The sequence below is a fragment of the Narcine bancroftii genome, chromosome 3 (genome assembly GCF_036971445.1).
Source record: "Narcine bancroftii isolate sNarBan1 chromosome 3, sNarBan1.hap1, whole genome shotgun sequence".
Taxonomy (NCBI): domain Eukaryota; kingdom Metazoa; phylum Chordata; class Chondrichthyes; order Torpediniformes; family Narcinidae; genus Narcine; species Narcine bancroftii.
This window is the reverse complement of record NC_091471.1, coordinates 323,768,148-323,791,110: the sequence shown is the minus strand read 5'-3', so window position 1 is coordinate 323,791,110 and position 22,963 is coordinate 323,768,148. Positions and strand designations below refer to the sequence as shown.

At 43.4% G+C, this 22,963-nt stretch overlaps 1 long non-coding RNA gene across 1 annotated transcript; it reads left to right on the top strand.

The window, feature by feature from the left end:
• Nucleotides 1–9,048: 9,048 nt before the first annotated feature.
• Nucleotides 9,049–18,043, top strand: LOC138756558 (uncharacterized). Its single transcript, XR_011353156.1, has 3 exons — nt 9,049–9,124; nt 9,619–9,825; nt 17,891–18,043. It is a non-coding gene; the product is annotated as an uncharacterized lncRNA (long non-coding RNA).
• The last annotated feature ends 4,920 nt before the right edge of the window (nt 18,044–22,963 follow it).

Genomic DNA, 22,963 nt, shown 5'->3' with positions numbered 1-22,963 from the left:
TGACCCAGCCTCCACAACCCCCTGTTCGAAGAGGATGCCCTTCAATCTAAACTTGTGCCCTCTTGCCCAAGACTTTCCCAATCTCTTGCCAGTTGTTTAGTTGCATCCCCAGTGACCCAAGGTACAGTATATTTTGCTGTCTCTCCTTGCTGTAGCTCTGCCTTGAGAGTGCTTTCATAGAAGAGCTGGCAAACACCATGGTCAAGGAGACTGAAGGATAAATTATGTCAGAGGAGTCCACATCTCTCAATCCTCCTGCTATCAGAATTGAAAAGTGAGTCTTTAAATTTAATTATTGTTCTTAAATTTAAATTTAGACTTACAGCACAGTAACAGCACCATGAGCCCATGCTTCCAAATTACACCAAATTAACCAACACCCCTGGTACGTTTAAAATGGTAAGAGGAAACCGGAGCCTCCGGGGAAAACTCATGCAGGCACGGGGAAAACGTACAAACTTCTTACAGTCAGTGTGGTATTCGAATCCAGTCCCGATTGCTGGTGCTCTAAGAGTGTTACACTAACTGCTATGTAACTCTTCAACATTTCATTTTGCACAAAAACAGGTTGAAATTCAGAATATTTCTTTCAAAAAATGCATTAATCACAGCAGGGCCCAAGAAGGTCTGTATGAGTGTAGTGCCCAACAGTGAGCTGCCTCAATGACTGTCGCCCAGTTGCACTAACATCTACTGTAATGAAATGCTTTGACAGGTTGGTCATGGCCAGAATTAACTTCATCATTGGATGATCATGGTCAGTGTGAATGAGTAAAAAGACCTCCTCCTCACTATCAACACAGACACCCCTCATGGATACGTGCTCAGCCCACTGCTCCACTCACTCTATATCTGATCACCTTCGAACCTCTGACTTTCCTTCTTGATTAATGAAAACATTCTTGGCCAATGCTTTCACTTTTGTCTGTCTTGTGCCGGTCCCAGAATTTCACAATATGAATGGCCCGGGCCATCCCTTTTAATCATGGCCTCAGTTCCGAAAACCAACAAAATAGAACCATGGTCCTATTCCATTATTCCTAGCTGCAGTATCCAGGTGGCCTGGCCAGCTTTGAACACTCTAATTTTTTCAAAGTAAATGCTTTGGACCCTAGAAGACACTCAGTCAAGAGCCTCAAGGGAATGCTGTGAGGCAGGGGCTTGGACAGGTGGTAGCTCGCCTCGTGGTGTACCGTCGGCCCGATCCCAAGATCCAACTACCAGCTTTTTAACTGCAGCAGCTTTAATATACACTATTGGAGCTGGAATTATCATGGCTGCTGGCACCAGACTTGCCCTCCAATGGATCCTCCACAAGGGATTTAAAGTGTACCCATTCCTATTACAGGGCCTCGAAAGAGCCCTGTATTGTTATTGTTCATCCCTACCTCCCCGAGTTGGCAGTGGGTAAGTTTTGCACTTGCTGTCTACTGTGTGACATATACATGAGTGTGTGGCTAGACATGATTCAAATGCCATCTACAAATTTGCAGATGACACCACGGTTGTCGGCAGAATCACAGATGGCAATGAGGAAGTGTACAGGAGTGAGATCGATCAGCTCGTTGAATAGTGTCACAACAGCAACCTTGCATTCAATGTTAGCAAAACTAAGGAACTGATTGTGGACTTCAGGAAGGGGAAACCAGGAGAACACAAACCAGTTCTCATCAAGGGGTCAACAGTGCAAAGGGTAAAGAACCTCAAATTCCTGGGTGTCAACATCTCTGACCATCTACTGTCAAGAGCATTCTGACCAGCTGCATCACAGGACAGGAAAAGGCCATAGAGGGTTGTAAACTTGGCCAACACCATCATGGGCATTAGTCTTCACTCCTCATCTACAGGAGGCGATGTCTCAAGAAAGCAGCCTGTTTGAGAAAGAAAAGCTTGGTGGTTGCTTTCCACACTTTATTCAACTTAATTGTACAGTTAGAGTTAGAATTTAGAATTATTTACAACAATATAAGAATAACTTTGAAATTTTACACTCTCGTTAAAAAAAAAAACACCTGAAATATCAAACCACACTTTATGGGACTAGTCCCATTCATATTGATTGGGAGGTTTTGGTGCATGACCGGATCTCCTTAGTTCATCATCCTCCATGCTATGGCATGTTGTATCTTCCTCCTCCTCTAGTATTGGTACCGCCAGATTTCTTTTATCATGTTCTACAATAGGAGATATGGGGATCGCCTGGGCTTCTGGACAAAGTGCCAAGTCATGAATACAGTAGACTCCTGTCCATCTGGGTACCTGATGTTGGATTACTGTCAAGGAGTTCAACTTGATCTACGAGTGGTTCATTTTTGTTACTCCTCACAAACCTTCTTAGTAGCCAGGAGGGTAGTGAATTTCCATGGGATGAGCAATGTTGGAATGCAAAAAAAAATGTTCATGGGGTGTAGTATTTGTTGCTGTACACAACAGTGATCTTTGGGAGTGTAGCACCTCAGGAAGAACCAGTTCCCAATGTTTCTCGGGCAGGCTACATGATCTAAGGGCCAAACGGGCTGCCTCCCATATGATGCCGTTGAACCTCTTTACCTGTCCATTCCTGAATGGGTGTTGTGGGATAGTATGACTTGTGGCAACCCTCTTCTGGGAGAGACAACTTTCAGATCCTTAGACATGAAGGTGTTGCCTCGATCAGTGTGCATGTAAGTTGGCATTCCACATAGGTTAAATAGCAGATCCAGGCATCTGATTACTGTTGTAGAAAGCATATTCAGACATGGAAAAGCAAAGGAGAAGCGCGAGTATTCATCAACTGCTGTAAGTAGTTATGGGTTACGTGAAGCTGTAGGCAATGGGCCTTGAAGTCAATACTAAGTCGTTCCATAGGTGTTGTTGCTTAGATAAGATTCTGGTGGGTGGTAGAACTGAGGCTTTAGTTCAGCACAGTCCCTGCATAAAGCATAAGTCTTCTGTAGAAAAGGGGAGGTTCTTTGCTCTAATAAAATGCAGCAGCCTAGATGACAAAGTTCGTTGTGAATTTCAGCGAGTGTGCGGGTAGTAAAGGTTGAACAAGTGTATGTCTGACTAAATGCATCAGGGACCACATTCTCTTTCACATGATGGTACTATCTTTCTTTGGCTTGGCTTCACAGACGAAGATTTATGGAGGGGTAATGTCCACGTCAGCTGCAGGCTCGCTTGTGGCTGACAAGTCCGATGCAGGACAGGCAGACACAGTTGCAGCGGTTACAAGGGAAAATTGGTTGATTGGGGTTGGGTATTGGGTTTATCCTCCTTTGTCTTTTGTCAGTGAGATGGGCTCTGCGGTCTTCTTCAAAGGAGGTTGCTGCCCGCCGAACTGTGAGGCACCAAGATGCACGGTTTGAGGCGATATCAGCCCACTGGTGGTGGTCAATGTGGCAGGCACCAAGAGATTTCTTTAGGCAGTCCTTGTACCTCTTCTTTGGTGCACCTCTGTCTTGGTGGCCAGTGGAGAGCTCACCATATAACACGATCTTGGGAAGGCGATGGTCCTCCATTCTGGAGACGTGACCTACCCAGAGCAGTTTGATCTTCAGCAGCGTGGATTCGATGCTGTCGGCCTCTGCCATCTCGAGTACTTCGATGTTGGAGATAAAGTCACTCCAATGAATGTTGAGGATGGAGTGGAGACAACGCTGGTGGAAGTGTTCTAGGAGCCGTAGGTGATGCCGGTAGAGGACCCATGATTCGGAGCCGAACAGGAGTGTGGGTATGACAACGGCTCTGTATACGCCAATCTTCATGAGGTTTTTCAGTTGGTTTTTTTCCAGACTCTTTTGTGTAGTCTTCCAAAGGCGCTATTTGCCTTGGCGAGTCTGTTGTCTATCTCGTTGTCGATCCTTGCATCCGATGAAATGGTGCAGCCGAGATAGGTAAACTGGTTGACCGTTTTGAATTCAGTGTGCCCGATGGAGATGTGGGGGGGCTGGTAGTCATGGTGGGGAGCTGGCTGATGGAGGACCTCAGTTTTCTTCAGGCTGACTTCCAGGCCAAACATTTTGGCAGTTTCCGTAAAACAGGACATCAAGCGCTGAAGAGCTGGCTCTGAATTGGCAACTAAAGCGACATCGTCTGCAAAGAGTAGTTCACGAACAAGTTGCTCTTGTGTCTTGGTGTGAGCTTGCAGGCTCTTTATTGTGTAACTAAATACTGCAAATTAGGAAGGTATTACCCCCCCCCCCCTCCACCTTCCTGGGCACAAATTGGACGATGCATAGTTGGAGAAAAGATAGCAGGAGAGTTTATATATAAATGGGGCACTAAATTGATTTCAAAGAAAACCTCATATTAAAATGTAAAAATAAATCAATGAATGGGAATAAAGGTGGGGTGAGTCCTAAAATATCCTAGCGAGGGCCCGAAGCCAGGCTTAAACAGATCAAGGGAAGGGTGAGAGATGGACTTTGGCACAACAATCCACGAGCGGTGCTGGTCAGACCTGTGTTGGGACAACATGACAACTGTTATTAATTCCAGGTTCACGTTGGTGCAATACAATTTCCTGCATCAACTGTGCCTCACACCACAAAAATTACATCAATCTAAACCAGAAATCTCAAAAACGTGCTTTAGATGTGGTGTGAATATTTAAACGTTTATCCATTCCACCTGGCTGTGTACAAAGGTGAGATCCTTCTGGGAGGACCTGGGGGACATTCTGAAAAAATTACAAAGGTGGATTTTCCACAGGATTCAAAATTTTCCCTGCTGGGGAACATATGGATGTGTGTTTTAAAGTGTTCAAGCACCAAATTCAGTTTTTTAAGGTCGTCCTGTTGGTAGCCAGGAAGTGCATAGCAGCCGCATGGAAGACCGACTCCCAACTAAATCTTACACAATGGAATATGGAAATACAGATGTATTCCCTGGAGAAAATTGCATACAATTTAAAGGGTAAATATGGCACATAAATATGGCACAGATATGGCAACCCTATCTGCAACAAATTGGTACGCAGAAAAAATTCTACTCTTTCTGAATAAAGGAAATGCAACAACCCATGCCAGTAGGGAAATGATCGAGATCAATGAATTGGGTTGTGGCGCAGATGATGGGCTCTTATATTTTGTTACTTATCTTTTTTTTATTTCAGATGTGGCGGCGCACAGCCTAATGGCAAACCGGCCCCACTTGTATCGTCACGTTGCTGGACAGCCATGGGGGAATGGCGTCATCAGGGGTTTCTCTCTGACTCCAGCATCCCTTCCAGCGCACGCCCTGAACAATGACGTCACAATGCACCAGGTGACTGAGCTCATGCTGCCCTTAAAGGGGCACGCAGAATTTGAATAAAAACAGTCATTAATGACCATCGGTGTGGTGGCAGTGATTTACTACAGCTCCTCAGAGTGCCACATTGGTGACCCCGACGGGCCCAGATGACATTCTGGACCCAACCAATGATGGACATGGCAGAGGTTAACGTGATAGCCCTCAAACTTTCCACTTTCTGGCCACATCGCCCACGGATGTGGTTCGACCAAGCAGAGGAACAATTCCACCTCTGCAACATCACAGCTGCAACCACCAAGGTTTACCTTGTCATGGGCGCCCTTGATCAGGACACAGCAGCGAGGGTGGACGAAACCATCTATCGGCAACCAGTGACCAAAAAGTACACAACCCTCAAGAATCTGCTCCTGGGGTAGTTTGGGCTCTCACCCCAGCAGCGTGCGTCCAAATTCTTACATCTAGACTGGTTGGGGGACCGCAGCCCCTCAGCCCTCATAGACGAGATACTGGCCCTGACAGAGGATCAGAAGCCGTGCTTTCTCTTCAGACAGATCTTTCTAGAACAGATGCCAGAGGACATTCAGTTCCACCTGTCTGGAGGACTTCTCCGACCCCCGCAAGGCAGAAACTCGGACGGATGCGTTCTGGTGAGCAGGAGAACGAGGCAGCACTCAGCCAAGTCTTCAAGTCGGCACCCTGTCATCAGCAAGATTCCCCCAAGGGGAAGCCCGAAGAAGCCCAGTCATCGTGGTGCTTCTACCATCAGCGCTTGTGGGCTAAAGCCTGCAAGTGCCGCCAGCCCTGCAATTACCAGGAAAACGGCCAGGGCAACTGCCGTTAATAGTTGCGACGGTTGGCCATGTGAACAGCCTCCTTTACATCCAAGACAGATCCACAGGCTGCCGGTTCCTAGTCAACACAGGGTCTGAGCTGAGTGTCCTTCCCCCTACTGTGCTGAAAACACGGACTCGAACCCCCAGTCCAACCCTGAGGGCTGCCAATGGCTCTACAATCAAAACCTTTGGCAGATAAAGAATGGGGAAGAGAAGTTCACTTGGAGATTTGTCCTGGCCTCGGTGAGCATGGCGCTGTTGGCGGCTGACTTCCTAAGGTCTCACGGCCTGCTGGTGGATGTGAGGAGTGCCTGGGCATGGCAGACGATGGCAGGTCAGAGATCGCCACAGTCTCCGCCGGCGAAGACGGATTCGCTGGGATCCTCAGTGAGTTCTCTGCCATCCTCGAGCCTCGCTTCGACACCACCTTCCCCCCAACACAGAGTATTCCATCATGTCTCCACTTAAGGTCCCCCGATCCACACCAGGGCTAGACGGCTGCCGCCAGAGAAACTGAAGCAAGCCAAGGAGGAATTCTCCAGACTCCAGGAATTGGGCATCGTTCGATGATTGAACAGCGCTTGGTGGGCACCGCTACACATGGTCCCGAAGTCATCAGGAGGTTGGAGGCCCTGCGGAGTCTACAGATGGCTGAATGATGCCACGACTCTAGACAGCTACCCAGTCACCCATATCCAAGACGTCGCAGCCAACCTGCAAGGTGTGCAGTTCTTTTCAAAGGTTGATCTGGTGCACGGATACCACCAAATCCCAGTCCACCCCGACGATGTTGGCAAGACTGTCATTATAACTCCCTTCGGCCTGTTCGAGTTTCTCCGCATGCCGTTCGGCCTGAAGAATGCCGCCCAGACATTCCAGCGCCTCATGGACGGAGTGGGTAGGGATTTGGACTTTGTCTTTATCTACCAAGACGACATCCTGATAGCTAGCAGCACTCGCGAAGAGCAGAAGGCCCATTTCCATACCCTATTCGCCCAGCAGGCAGAATTTGGCCTCACGGTCAACAAGGCCAAATGCCAATTCGGGACAGCTCTGGCACCGGAGAAGATGACAGCCGTCTAATGTTTCCCCAAGCCCTCCTCCCTCAAAGGGCTACAGGAATTTGTGGGGATGGTGAACTTTTACCATCGATTCATCCTCAACGCCGCCTGCATCATGCGCCCTCTGTTTGCACTGATAGCGATGACCTTGGCCTGGTCGGGGGAAGCAGATGAGACTTTTGCAGTGATGAAGCGGGCCCTCGCTGAAGCAACTTTGTTAGTGCACCTATGTCTGGAAGCACACACGGCGCTATCAGTCGATGCTTCCACCATGGAGGTTGGAGGAGTGCTCGAACAGTGGCTGGACAGACAGTGACACCTGCTAGCCTTTTTCAGCAGGCAGTTGCGGCCTCCCGTACTCAAATACAGTGCATTCAACCGGGACCTCCTGGCGCAGTACCTAGCCATTCGCCACTTTTGATATTTCCAAGAGGGTAGGACTTTTACCACCTTTACCGACCACAAGCCCCTCACCCAAGCACTATCGATGGCCAAGGCCCCGTGGTCAGCCAGGCAACAGCGCCACCTGTCCTATGTCTTGTAATTCACCATGGACATCCAGTACAGGGGCAGGTAAGGACAATGTAGTCACTGACGCGCTGTCCCGCCTGGCCATCGGCACACTAGCTCACGGTCTTGACTACACACAGCTCACACAGGCCCAACAGAGCAATGCCAAAACCCAGGTTCTCCACACCGCAGTATCAGGGCTCCAGCTTGAGGATATCTGCGATACCTCCACCGGCTCACCGCGCCTGGTAGTTCCACAGGACTTTAGGGCTAGAGTCATCAGTTCCATCCATGATCTTGCCCATGCCTCAGTAAAGACTACCGTCTGCATGGTGGCTCAACAATTCATCTGGCACGGCCTCAAGAAGGAGGTCGCAGCCCTAGCCCGCAACTGCGTCCGATGCCAGACCTTCAAAATCCACAGGCACATGCAGGCCCTTGTCCAACATTTTGATCCGGCACTGCGAAGGTTCCAACATATCCATGTAGACATTGTGGGCCCCTTGCCGGTGTCCAGGGAGTCGCGGTACCTATTGACCATAGTGGACAGAGCTACCAGGTGGCCAGAGTGATCCCGGTCCGTGAAGCATTGGCAGAGACATGCGCTAGAGCCCTGGTTGGTCAATGGATCGCTCATTTTGGCATGCTGGTGCATATTAGGAGTGACAGGGGCACTCAATTTACCTCTGCCCTATGGTCACAGCTGGCGAGGCTTTTAGGGGTAACACTGTACCACACCACGGCCTCCCACCTTCAGTCTAACAGAGAGAGGTTCCATCGCCACTTAAAGTCCACCCTGATGGCCAAGATTTCCGGCCCCGACTGGGTGGATGAGTACCCTGGGTCCTCCTCAGAATCAGAATGGCGCCCAAGGAGGACCTGCAAGCCTCATCAGCTGAAACGGTCTACGGCGCACCACTCTCCCTGCCAGGGGAATTCTTCAGCCCGCAAGCAGAGGCCACGCACAGCGAAGGTGAGCGGCTCGCCAACCTCCATAAATGCCTGGGCAACCTGACCCCACCGCCCGTGTCACACCACGGCACCTGACTGTCTCATTAGCCCAAATAACTCGATGTGGTGCAATTTGTCTTTGTCAAAAGGGGACCACGGAGAGCACCACTGCAGCGGCCTTACGAGGGGCCATACAAGGTGCTCCGGCGGTTGAGTGGAACTTTTACTTTGGATGTGGGGGGCAGGGAGGAATTGTTTACCGTGGAGCACTTGAAATCCACCCACCTAGATTTATCTCAACCAGTCCAGGCAGCCGTACCCAAATGGTGTGCCCCGCATCATCAGGGGTTTCTTCTTGACTCCTGCATCCCTTCCAGCGCACGCCCTGGGCAGGAATTATGATGTCACAATGCACCAGGTAACTGACCTCAAGCTGTACTTAAAGGGGCACACGGAAACAGTCGTTAATGACCATCGGCTGTGATTTACTTCACCTCCCCAGAGCACCACACAGGTTTCTTTGGATTTTTAAGGGTTTGTGACTTAACCAAACATTAGTTCTTTGTATTTGTTTAATTTAAATAATCTTCTCTTCTATGCATTAGGGTACAGGAGGGAGGGGATTGTAGACCGTGTTGAAAGAACCAAAGACTTGTTGATCCAAACCAAGGCTTTTATTAACTAAAAGACTGGAGCATATCACAAGTAGGTCGACCAGTCCAGAATGACCTGGTCTGGCTAGCAGCAATCCTTTAAGACCTGCCAGTAGGTGTGGCTACACTCACTCTCAGCCAATCACAGTCATCTTCCACTACAATCTGTACATATACACATTGGTGATAGAATCTGTACTATCACAGGGATAAAATAGTCTTTGTATGTTGTATATTATTGCAGAAAGAGGTTGTTTGAATTTGTACGAGTCTTTGAAAATTTAAAATATTCAAAAAAAATCTCCAAGTTCCAGCCTCCATTCTTAAATCTTTGCATTCCTTGTCTTTGTGTGTGTTTGACTGTCAAACATAAAGGCCACTGACCCTCTGATCAGTAACCAAGCTAAAGTGACGCCATGCCAGGAAGTGACTCCCTTTGCTCACTGCCTCAATGATGGCAGTCGCTTCTTTCTCTACAATGTGGTGGAGCTTCCTTGTTGCAGTGAATGCAACCGGCCATCCTCCTTGGTGAAGGACAGCGGAAACAGCCACTTCAGATACATCACACTCCACCTCAAAGGGGTAAGTTTTCATCCACCGAGTGCAGGGTGGCTTCCTCCAACTCTCTCTTTAGTAAGTTAAGGATGTTCAGGGCAAACTTCTCTGTATTTACCGTCGGTTGAATCTTGTTAGAAAATCCATGAATCCATTTGGCATAATGAGCAAACAGCCTGAGTGCCCTTTTTAAGGATCGCAAATTTACTGGTGGAAGAAGCTCTTGTAGTGGGAGAAGTCTCTCAGGATCTGGCTTATTGATACCATCCCCATAAAGTACCACAGACTCCACAGTCTTGGAATCATTAACTGTTAGTGCCTCTCAATGATAGTCTTTAGGAATTTCTTTCCATTTTGATCATGTCCTTCTTGTGTATGTCCAGCAATAGTGATATTATCAAAGTATTAATTAACTTGTCCACAGCTCACTGGAAGGCAGTTACCCCATTTCTGAATCCTACAAAATTGATATAATCATCCGTTGGCTTCAAAATCCGTATACTTGTTATATGACCCTTTTGATCACCATTTTTCCAATCTTGGCAAGGGGTAAGCATTCAATTCTGTATATTGATTGTGTATAATCCTCACACGTTCACTTCTTGTGTCGGTGGGTAGGATCCATCACCACTACCACTTGGGCTCGCCATGGTGATAGGCACATCTCCATCATGCCTTCTGAAAGTAATTGCCGAATTTCCTCTCCAATGAAGTCCTGATTATCTTTGCTGAAGTGTCTTGATTTGGCAGCAATTGGTTTACACCTTGGTGATAAGTTTGGGAAAAGGATGGCTCTTCTATTTCTACTGCTGTCAGTGCATGGTCATGATTGGCACCGTTCACCATTCGCTCACACAAGGGTCCTCCGCATTCTAATTTCACGCTCAGATACTGACGCTGGAAACCCTGGCCAAGTATTACGTCAGAACACTGATCCTTCAATACACCAAGTCGTGTGACAGCATATGACTGGCTATTAAGACGAAGAGTTAGGTCAACAACAACATATCCTTCGGGACTAGTGTTTAAAGTTTTCTGAGCTTACTGAGCTCTGAGTTCCCATGTGACTTTCTTACTAATGTAAATATCAGTGCTGCATGAATCCAGCAGAGCACAACCTTTTACCATTCATAGTCACAAAGGTATTGACTTGAGTGAGTCCTCGTGGCACATTAGTAAGTTTAGCCAGTACCTAAGAATTGACCACTGGTGCCACTGAACTTGGATTTGCACCAAGGGATAACGTCCCTTCTTGGAGAGTGATCCTGTGAATGGTGAGAGAAATCACAGAAGAAACATTTCCATTTTGTATTATAAGTGGCGGCCACAGCTGGTTTCTCAAACGCAGCTTCAAGGTGATCAGGCCGCCCTACTGAAGAATCCTTCTCACATACCTGCCGTACCTGTGATGGTCCCGGGTTCCCTACAGCAGCTGTATGGACGGCTGGGGTAGCATTTGCATCATTATTGTGCTCAGCTATGTCTAACGCAGAAGCTTGGTTATAAGCAGTCTGTAAGTCCAATGTTTTGTTTTCTAAGAGACGCTGGTGCATTGCAGGTGAGGCAATGCCAGCGATGAACGCGCCACACACTGCCTCGTTCCCACACGGCTCCGCACCATCTTGAAAATTACAGTTTCTCTTTAATTTTTCCGACTCCCTAAAGAAATAATCTAACGATTCTCCTGGCTTCTGCCGCCTGGTAGCCAGTAAATGTCTGGCAAAAACCTCATTGGGAGTCTTCACGTATAAACTGTCCAACTTAGACATAACTGAGTCAAAATTTTCACATCCTTCTATATTCGAAAATGTTGCAACTCACATAGCCCAATAGTGCTCTGTACTTGTTCGCTATCTTGTCCCTATAGTCGTCAACGTAGTTCATGAAAATCGTACGCTCCTTGGCAGCTGTCAGTGAGCTGAGGTCAGTGTCTAAGTACTTGGGTCTCCACGCTGTCTCCAGGCTTGCCAATTAAGTTGAGTAAATTGTTGTGAGAATGAAAAAAACTTGGTGGCTGTTTTCCAAGCTTTACTCAACTTAATTGTACAGTTACAGTTAGAATTTAGACTGATTTAGAACCAATTACACTAACTTTCTAATATTACACAGCCTCTCTCCTCAAGGACCCTCACCGCCCAGGCGGTGCCCTCTTCTCACTGCTACCATCGGGAAGGAGGTGCAGGAGCCTGAAGACGAGCACCCAACAGCTTCTGCCCCTCTACCATCAGATTTCTGGATGAATGATAGGCTCCACCTCACTTTTTCTTTTCTTTTGTACTAATTTATTTAACTTTTTAAATAGTGATTTATAGCAAGTTTGGCAGCTGTAATGCACCATGATGCTGCCACAAAACAACACATTCTGTGACACGTGTGACAATAAATTCTGACTGATACCGATTCTGAAAAGCCTTTGCAAGAAACAAAGAAACGGTGTTTACAAGTCTGAAGTGAGGAATATCTGTAAATATCACCACAGCAGGGAATGCAAAGCCAGTCAGTAGCATCAGATAACCAGCTCTTAGTGACAACCAGGGCTCATTCTGCCCAGCCACCATTTAAGGTGCTTAGAACTTAGAATATAATGCTGAAGGTTTTGCGGTTTCATCAAAGTCTGAGATATATCTTCTTTCATACATACACAGGAATAAGAGGGAAAAACACAAAAGTATAGCAACCATTTATACAGTGACAAACTGCCAATAAAGAACAGACACAAGGCTTATTGCAAATATTAGCTCTTTTCTGCATTTCTTAGGAGTGTCAATAAATCAAACAGGAGGTAAAGCCAGTGTGTTCCTGCTTCCCTTCGTTGTCACGTTGTTGAGTACCAGCTGAAGAAGGTGATGTCACAGTTGTTTCAAACTTTGGTTAGATGATGCTTGGAGTTGTGTGTAAAATTCTGGTCGCCCCATTACAGGAAGGACGTGGAGACTTTGGAAAATGTGCAGAAGAGATTTACCAGGATGCTGCCAGGATTGGACAAACTTGGGTTGTTTTCTCTGGAGTGTCTGAGGCTGAGGGAGACCTGATTGATGTTTATAAGATTGTGCGAGGCATTGATAAGGTAGACAGTTGGAATCTTTAACCAGGGTGAAAGAGTCACACACGTAACTTTGAGGTGGGGGTGGATGAGGGGTGGTGGGAATTTAAAGGAGAAGCGGAGGGTAGATTTTTGACACAGGAAGTGGTGAGTGCCTGCAAGGTGCTGCCAGGGGTAGCGATGGAAGCAGATATGATACTAGCATTTTAGAACTTTCTAGGCAGACAGATGAATATGCAGGGAATCGAGGGTTATGTATCACGTGCAAGCAGCAGAGTCTTAGTTTAATTTGGACATCATGTTCAGTGCAGACTTTACGGGCAAAAGAGCCCTTTTCATGTTTTTTGATCCATAAGATAGAAATGACAAAAGGAGGGCATGTTGATTAATTCTTGCATATGTTGATTCTGTTAGACTGTGTGGTTTGTTTTTGTACAAATTAAACTAAACTTGAATGGGAAATGTAACTATAGGGGCCACAAGACTTGCACCACCACGTTCAGGAGACAGCTGCCTCCTCTCCACCATCAGACTCAACAATAAACTCAATCAGGGATTCATTTAAGGACTCGCACATGCACTTTATTGATTTTCTTTGCTCTCTCTGTATTGCACAGTCAGTTTGTTTACATTCATTTTCTGTTTACAGTTCTTTTGGTTGTTTACATGTTTACTCTGTGTACAGTTTATTTTTTGTACTACATATTAGTGATAATTCTGCCACGCCCGCAGGAAAAAGGAATGTCAGGGTTGCATGTGATGACATCTATGACCTCTGACAATAAATCTAAAATCTGAATGAGTTACAAGGCTATTCCAAGGACATCTTGGTGATAACTTAGTTCCATGTGTTGAAGCACAGATTATTCAGGATTCAAGATTTAAGAGTATTTTATTGTCATATTGAAAAACAGAAAATGTGATATTCAGGGGTGCAGTGCTGGATCTTACCAGAGGGCCACTCTGGCACTTTAAGGGGCAGCTCCAGAACCTCATGGGGTGCCTCTGGCACCTCCTTTTCATCGTTCTTGGAGAGCTCTGGCACCTAAAAGATTAGCACTGCCACACCCCCCCACCCATGACATTACATGAAACTTCTGCTATGATGTCGAGAGAAATTCGCTATCAGCTGAAATTCACCGGCGTCCCTTACAGCCAGAGAAAGAGAAGCAAGAGAGAATCCCCCCGGGAGTCACCTCCAGTGGAATCACCCTCCGTGGATTCACCTCCAGTGCTCCCTCAGCCTCTGCAGCCATACAGGGTCCATTCCAAACCATCAGCAACCGAGCTCCAGATGCAAACCTCAGGAAACCTCTAGTACCCTCCCGATTCTGGTACCTGGTTCCCCTTCAGCCAGTCTCAAACTAATTTTCAGCAGACCACAGCCTGATGTGGGCCCTTGACTGCCATCGTGAGCATCCCACTGCCTGTGTTGGTTCCTTGCCTCGTCACCAGCTGATCCTGCCCTGGGAAACAGGTGCTGACTGTTCACCTTATCTATGGCTCTCATAATCCTGTAGACCTCAATCAAGTCTCTACTCATCCTTCTACACTTCGATTGTATACCTAAAATGGATGAGAGGGGGGTGGGGGGGGGGGTGGCTTGGGAGGAGGGGGGGGGAAGAAAAAGTCACTGTATATGTGTGAAAAAGAAATAGTGTATATCATGGCTAATGTGATTTATGGTGTGAAAAATAAAAAATTTAAAAAAAAAAGAGGAAAGTCCCAGCTCTGCTAGCGATGCCTCATAAGACTTACTTGTCAATCCAGGTAACATCCTGATAAATCTCCTCTGCATCCTCTCCAGGTGACCAGAACTAAACACACTACTTTGTGTGGTCTCACCTGAGAATTGTAGAGTTGCAACATGATCTCTCTGCTCTTGAACTCAATCTCCCCATTAATGAAGCCCATAGGCATCCCATAATCCTTCTTAACTATCAACATTTGCAGTGACCTTGAGAGATGTATGGACTCCAAGGACTCTCTGTTCACCCACACTCTTAAGTAACTGACCATTAACCCTGTATTCAGCTTTCTGGTTTGTCCTTCCAAAATACATCACCTCACACTTATCCAGATTGAAATCCATCTGCCACTTTTCTGCTCAACTCTGCATCCTGTCTATATCCTCTTGTAACCTAGGACCACCTTCAGCTCCATCAACAACTCCTCTAACCTTCATATCATCCATAAACTTAATGATCCATCCTTCATCCTCCTCATCCAGGTCATTTATAAAAATCGCAAAGAGCAGGGGACCCAGAGCAGATCCCTGCGGCACTCCACTAGTGAACGACCTCCGGGCAGAATACTTTCCTTCTACTAGGACTCCCTGCTTTCTACACACAAGAAAATGTTTAATACACACAGCCAAAATCTTATGGATCCCAAGTCTCATGACTTACTGAATGTCTGCCATGGAATCTTCTCCAATAGTTTGCACACCACTAATATGTGACTTACTGGTCTATAACTTCCAGATTCTCCACATTACCTTTTTTAAACAAGGAGGCCACATTTGCCATTCTCCAATCCTCCGGCACCTCCACTGCGGTCAAGGAAGACTCAAAGATCAATGCTACTGCCCTAGCTATCTCTTCTCTCACCTTCCACAGTGACCTGGGGTATATTGTGACCAGACCCAGAACTTGGCAATTTTAATCATTTTTAAGAAGATCCAACACTTCTTCTTCACAAATCTCCTTTATTGTCCAGCACACAGGCCTGCTCTATTCTGATCTGACCCTGATCAAGGTCATTTTCTTTTGAGAATACTGAAGCAAAGTATACATACCTCCCTAACCTCCACCACCTCCAGGCATATATTGCCTCCATTATTCTTAACCGGCCCCCCATCTTCATTCTCGTTATCCTTCTGTTCTTCACATAGAACACCTTGGGGCTTCTCCTTAATCCCTTTAGTTGCCCATTCAGAGCCAGATGTTCAGCGCTTGACGTCCTATTTTGCGGAAACTGCCAAAATGTTTGGCCTGGAAGTCAGCCTGAAGAAAACTGAGGTCCTCCATCAGCCAGCTCCCCACCATGACTGCCAGCCCCCCCCCCACATCTCCATCGGGCACACAAAACTCAAAACGGTCAACCAGTTTACCTATCTCGGCTGCACCATTTCATCGGATGCAAGGATCGACAACGAGATAGACAACAGACTCGCCAAGGCAAATAGCACCTTTGGAAGACTACACAAAAGAGTCTGGAAAAACAACCAACTGCAAAACCTCACAAAGATTAGCCCTCCATAAATCTTCATCCGCGAAGCCAAGCCAAGCCAAAGAAGTAGAAAGACATGCTGAGGCCTTCTCATGTCCCCTTCAAGCTCTCCTGAGTGCTTTCTTAAGCTCCTTCCCAGCCACAGAGGTAGGTTTTTTTATATTTTACATGATCATGTTCAAAATTGAGGCTATTTTGGATAGTTGGGAAAATTTCTGGAATAAATTATAGAAGTTACATTTCCACAAGACCCAAGGCTTTTCTTATTGGGTAATATTCTGGCAATAAGACCAAAAGTGAAATAGATTTTTTTCCAAAATTATCTGTGAAAATTGCATTAACAGTCACAAGCAAATGTACAGCAGTGAAAAGGAAATCAGATTTCCATTTTGGAATGGAAGTTGGCATGCAGAAATACATAGATGTATACCTCTTGAGAAAACTACATATAATTTAAGGGATAAATTTGATACCTTTTTGAAAATTTGGTGCCCATACTTACATATTGTAGGTATTAATTTATAAAGAGCTTTCCCTGAACCTAATGAAACCTTGCTAACTCCTTGGGATAAATAAATGATGATATTGAGAAGGCAAGGTTGTGTGAATAGTGGTGATATTTTGGTAACCTGGTTTGTTTTTCTCTGTGTTCTTATTTCAATCTTTTCCTTTTTTGCTTTTTCTTTCCTAGGGATTATTATTATGTGGGGAGTAGGGGGTTGGTGGGTTGCATTGGGGTATAATATGTAGCATGTATAACTGATGTGGAATATTAGTACAGAAATTTAAATAAAGCATTCACAAAAACAAAACGCACTGATCCATTCTCTTAGTTCATCCCCTTTATTCCCAATACTTCTCGTGTTGAAATAGATACATTTCAACCCTTCTAATTGGCTCCCTTTATGTTTTGACCCCTGTTTGTCCTTCATCACAAACTCAGAGCATATAGGATCATGTGAAGTGGTGAATGTGGATTCAATTCTGACATTTAAGAAAAGTTTGGAAGGCTACATAGATCAAAGGGGTCAAATGGACAATATGTTTAAACAGATGTCTCGAGGATTTTTGGATGTAAAAATTAAAATGAGTTATATGTGTGAAGACTTGACAAATATGAAGCAAGATATGTCTGTAGTTATGTTAATAGATGTATAAAATCAGTTGATACAGTACAAGATAATTTTTTTTAAATTGAAGCAGCTTTGTTTGAATGTAAAAATCAAGTTGAATGTAATAGGGAAAAAATGGAAAAAGTGGAAGATTCTTTTGTGGACTGGGGAATTCAGCAGAATGATTTACTGAAGAATTTATTCACTGGAAAATCAAAATTGGAGGAATAATGTGAAAATAGTGGGTCTTCCAGAAGATATTGAAGGTTCCGACCCGATAAAATTTTTTAAGAAATGGATTCCTGAGATGTTGGGCAAGGAGTTTTTTCAAGAAGGTTTAGAGTTGGATCGAGGACATAGAGCATTAAGAAAGAAGCCGTTTCCGGGACAATCGCTACGGGCGGTTTTAATTCGTTGTTTGAAATATCAAGATAGAGAAATGATATTATGACTGGTGGTGCAAGAGGCCCGACAAAGTCAATCTACAATGATGATTCAAAATAATAGAGTATTTTTAATGAAGATTTGAGTCAAGAAGTTATTTGGCGATGTCAGGAATTTAATTCAGCTAAAGAAGTATTCTGGCGGAAGGGTTATAAATTTGCTTTTCGCTATCCTGCTGTGTTAAAAGTTATTTATGGTAATTTTCAATCTCAATTTTTAAAAAATGACCATGATGCATTAATTTTTGCCAATTTGTTGCTAGATTTCCAAGCAAAAAGAAGGGCGAATGGAAATGGGCATGGGAATGGGAAGAATGGGAAGAAAGAAGAGCTGACACAAAGTCTTCTTGATATTGAAGACCCGGGACAATCATTGGGACTGGAGTCATTGGGTTGAATATATTTACTGTATTTGATTATGTTTAATTGAATAATGTATGTATGTCTGGCTGGGCAATGGGTGGATGGCACTGAAATCTTTGACAGTCATCTGCTGCTAGTGGGGTTTACCACACCCAGATTTTTAGGGTGTTACTACCTTTGAGTGTTTTTATTTAGGGGTGATTTTTTCTTTATTTATTTTCTTGACATTTTATAGGGGAGGGATTGTAATTTTAAGGATTTATAAGGGGAGCGATATTTTATAGTGGGTGAATATATTGTTAGTTTGTAGAAATGTCTAATTTGAAATTTGCAACTTATAATGTTCAGGGGTTGAATAATCCAATTAAGCAGAAATGAGTTTTGGCCTATATTAAAAAAAATGAAAGTCGACATTGCTTTTTTGCAAGAAACACATTTGACTGAAAAATAACACTTGAAATTGAAGAGGGATTGGGTTGGTCATGTGTTTTCTTCTTCCTTTAATTCTAAGGTGAGAGGCATAGCAATTTTAATTCATAAGAGTTTGCCATTTCAATTACAACCTTTGGAGGGAAATGCTGGGAGAGTTTTGAGGGTGAACTGTAAAATGTTTGCTGAATCTTGGACTTTGCTTAATGTTTATGCACCTAATATAGATGATGAATGTTTTATTTCAGAAGCTTTTTTGTTGTTATATAAGGCTAATGCAAATATCTTAGTTGGGGGAGACTTCAACTGTGTTTTGGAACCTTTATTGGATAGATCTCCGAAAAGTATAAGGAAATCAAATATGGTGATACAAATTGGGGCTTTGATAAAAGATTAAATTTGGTGGATATTTGGAGAAGAGTTAATCCTACAGAGAAAGATTTTTCTTTTTATTCATTTTGACATGATTCATTTTCCAGAATAGATTTTTTTTATATCGGCACATTTACAGTGTAGAATATTACAGGCTGAGTACAAAAGTAGGACTACATCGGATCATTCTTTATTGTTTTTTTCTTGTGTAAGTTCAGAAGTGGTACGTTCATCCTACGGATGGAGGTTTAATACAATGTTAGTGAAAAAAACAGAGTTTGTTACTGAGAATGTTAATTCTGTAGATAGTCATTTTGTATTATAGGAGGCTCTGAAAGCTTATTTAAGAGGGCAGATTATTAGTTATACTACAAGAGTAAATTAAGAAACAATAAATGGCAGAGAGTTTAGAATTAGAGAAATAAATTTCTGAGTTAGAGAGGGAATTTTAGAAAAATGTGACAGAAAAAAAAGCGGCTCAGGCAAACTTGAAATTACATTATAATACATTGCAAACTTATCAACTTAAACATTTAATTAATCGATCTAAGCAGCGTTATTATGAATTGGGTGAGAGGGCACATAAGGTACTTGCATGGCAATTAAAAACAACAGGTTTCATGGACTATTAATGCAGTTAAAAAGAATTCAATAGTTACTTATAAACCTCAGGAAATCAATGACCAGTTTTATTCATTTTATCAAAAATTATATACTTCTGTGGGGAAACAGGATAACGGTTCTATTGAATCTTATTTATCTAAATTAATGATACTGGTATTAGGGGAGGAAGATGTTATGGAATTGGAATCTCCATTTACAGATTTTGAGATTAAGGAGGCTATACAGGAGGTGCCAAATGGAAAGTCACCGAGGGATGATGGATTCTCCGTGGAATTTTATAAATTTTTTTTATGAAGACTTATCTTTTGTATTTGGGGTTGTATTACAACAAATAACTGAAGAGTGGGTGTTACTGGAATCTTGTTTGAGTGCTTTAATTACTGTAATTCCAAAAAAGATCGAGATCCATTGAAAGTGTCTTCATATAGACCTATTTCTTTATTGAATGTAGGTTATAAAATTATAATAAAGCATTCACAAAATGATCCATTCCCAATACTTCTCGTGTTGAAATAGATACATTTCAACCCTTCTAACTGGCTCCCTTTATGTTTTGTCCCCTGTTTGTCCTTCCTCACAAACTCAGAGCATATAGGATCATGTGAAATGCTAAATTATAGCAAAAGTATTAGCAAATCGGCTACCTAAGTATTTACCTAAGTTGATACACATTGATCAAACAGGTTTTTATTAAGAATAGGAATGCATCAGATAATATTCCTCAATTGCTAACTTTGGTCAATGCATATCGAAAGCAGCCCAACCATGCTAGATGCAGAAAAAGCCTTTGATAGGGTTGAATGGGATTTTTTATTTAAGGTGTTAGAGAAGTTTAAATTTTTCCCTTTTTTTATTGGTTGGATTAAAGCTTTATATACAAACCCAATTGCTAGGGTGGTGACAAATGGTCAAGTTTCTTTACCATTCAAATTGACACGTTCGATCCGGCAAGGGTGTCCATTGTCACCAGCCTTGATTGAATTGGCTATTGAACCATTAGCTAGACAATAAGACAGAATGAAAAGATAAGAGGGCTGAGAGTTATGGATGAGGAATATAAGATTAATCTATTTGAAGATGATGTTTTGATATACTTGACAGAACCAAAACAGTCATTGCCACATTTGCAAGAATGTCTATTGCAATTTGGAGAACTATCTAGATATAAAGTTAATTGGGATAAGAGTGAAATTTTGCCAGTTGGAGAGGGTGATTATTCAGAGCATAAAAATATTATAAAATTGAAATGGTCCGATAAAATTAAATATTTAGGAATAACTGTAAATGCTGATTATCAATCATTATATAAGTTAAATTATGTTTCTTTATTAAAAAAGATTGAAGCAGATTTAATTAAATGGAAAGACCTTCCTTTAACTTTAATTGGTCGAGTAAATTGTATTAAGATGAACATTTTTCCTCGAATCCAATATTTAATTCAATCGATACCATGTTCCCTTTCAAAAGGTTTTTTTCAGGATTTAAATAAGTTGTGAGAGAATTTTTATGGAAAGGTAAATTACCACGGGTAGCATTGTATAAACTCACATGGAGATATGCATTGGGTGGACTCCAGTTACCTCATTTTCAAAATTATTATGAAGCAGCTCAGTTGAAATTTATTAGTAGATTGATGGACTTGGACCAATCTCCAAGTTGGGTAAAAGTGGAGATGGCTTATATTTTTGAAGTTGAGGTGCATCAATTTATATTTTGATGGAATATAAATTGCAGGAATATAATATGCTAATATTAAAACATTTGTTAAAGGTATGGACTAGAATGAATAAGGTTCTAGGATCAAAAGATAAATTATCAATTTTAACCCTATTATATAATAATCAGTTTATTCCTTTTTAAATGTTAAATAATCATTTAAAGAGTTGGGACTCAAAGGATATAAAGATATTGCAGGATTGTTTTGATTCTTTCTTTTAACCAATTGAGGGAACGATTTGATATCTCTGAAAATTCTTTGTTTGTTTATAACCAACAGAGCTTTGGTAAAAGATATCTATGGTAAAGAGATGATTCTACCTGTTTTGACAAAATTTGAATCTTTGATTTCCTCTATACCAAAGAAGGGTTATATTTCAGTTATGTATCAAGTGTTACAAGATAGTATGGATAAACCAGATTGGGAGAAGTCTAAGCTTAAATGGGAAAAATATTTAATTTTTATTTTTCCGGAAGATTACTGGGCGGATATGTGTTATGATAATGTAACTAAATTGACAAATGTTCGATATGGAATGGTTAATTATAATTTTTTACATCAGTTATATTTAACTCCGGAGAAATCGAAAAAATAAGGTTTTAGCAATTCAGATTCTTGTTTTAGATGTAGTTTATGTACTGGAACTGTTTTACATGCTGTTTGGTCCTGTGTTAAAGTACAACCATTTTGGGAAGAAATTAGGTTAGTTTTGGAAAAATTATATAATATTAAGTTACCATTAGACCCATCTATTTTTCTAATGGTTCTTTTAAGAGGATTAGGGTTGGATAAGTTTCAAATTGCATTTGCACGAATAGTGTTGTCTGTGGCATGAAAATGTGCAGCTAGTACATGAAAAGATAATATAGCGATTAGTATTAGTATATACCAAGACACAAGAGAAACTTGTCCGTGAACTACTCTTTGCAGATGATGCCGCTTTAGTTGCCCATTCAGAGCCAGCTCTTCAGCGCTTGACGTCCTGCTTTGCGGAAACTGCCAAAATGTTTGGCCTGGAAGTCAGCCTGAAGAAAACTGAGGTCCTCCATCAGCCAGCTCCCCACCATGACTACCAGCCCCCCCACATCTCCATCGGGCACACAAAACTCAAAACGGTCAACCAGTTTACCTATCTCGGCTGCACCATTTCATCAGATGCAAGGATCGACAATGAGATAGACAACAGACTCGCCAAGGCAAATAGCGCCTTTGGAAGACTACACAAAAGAGTCTGGAAAAACAACCAACTGAAAAACCTCACAAAGATAAGCGTATACAGAGCCGTTGTCATACCCACACTCCTGTTCGGCTCCGAATCATGGGTCCTCTACCGGCACCACCTACGGCTCCTAGAACGCTTCCACCAGCGTTGTCTCCGCTCCATCCTCAACATCCATTGGAGCGCTCACACCCCTAACGTCGAGGTACTCGAGATGGCAGAGGTCGACAGCATCGAGTCCACGCTGCTGAAGATCCAGCTGCGCTGGATGGGTCACGTCTCCAGAATGGAGGACCATCGCCTTCCCAAGATCGTATTATATGGCGAGCTCTCCACTGGCCACCGTGACAGAGGTGCACCAAAGAAAAGGTACAAGGACTGCCTAAAGAAATCTCTTGGTGCCTGCCACATTGACCACCGCCAGTGGGCTGATAACGCCTCAAACCGTGCATCTTGGCGCCTCACAGTTTGGCGGGCAGCAGCCTCCTTTGAAGAAGACCGCAGAGCCCACCTCACTGACAAAAGGCAAAGGAGGAAAAACCCAACACCCAACCCCAACCAACCAATTTTCCCTTGCAACCGCTGCAATCGTGTCTGCCTGTCCCGCATCGG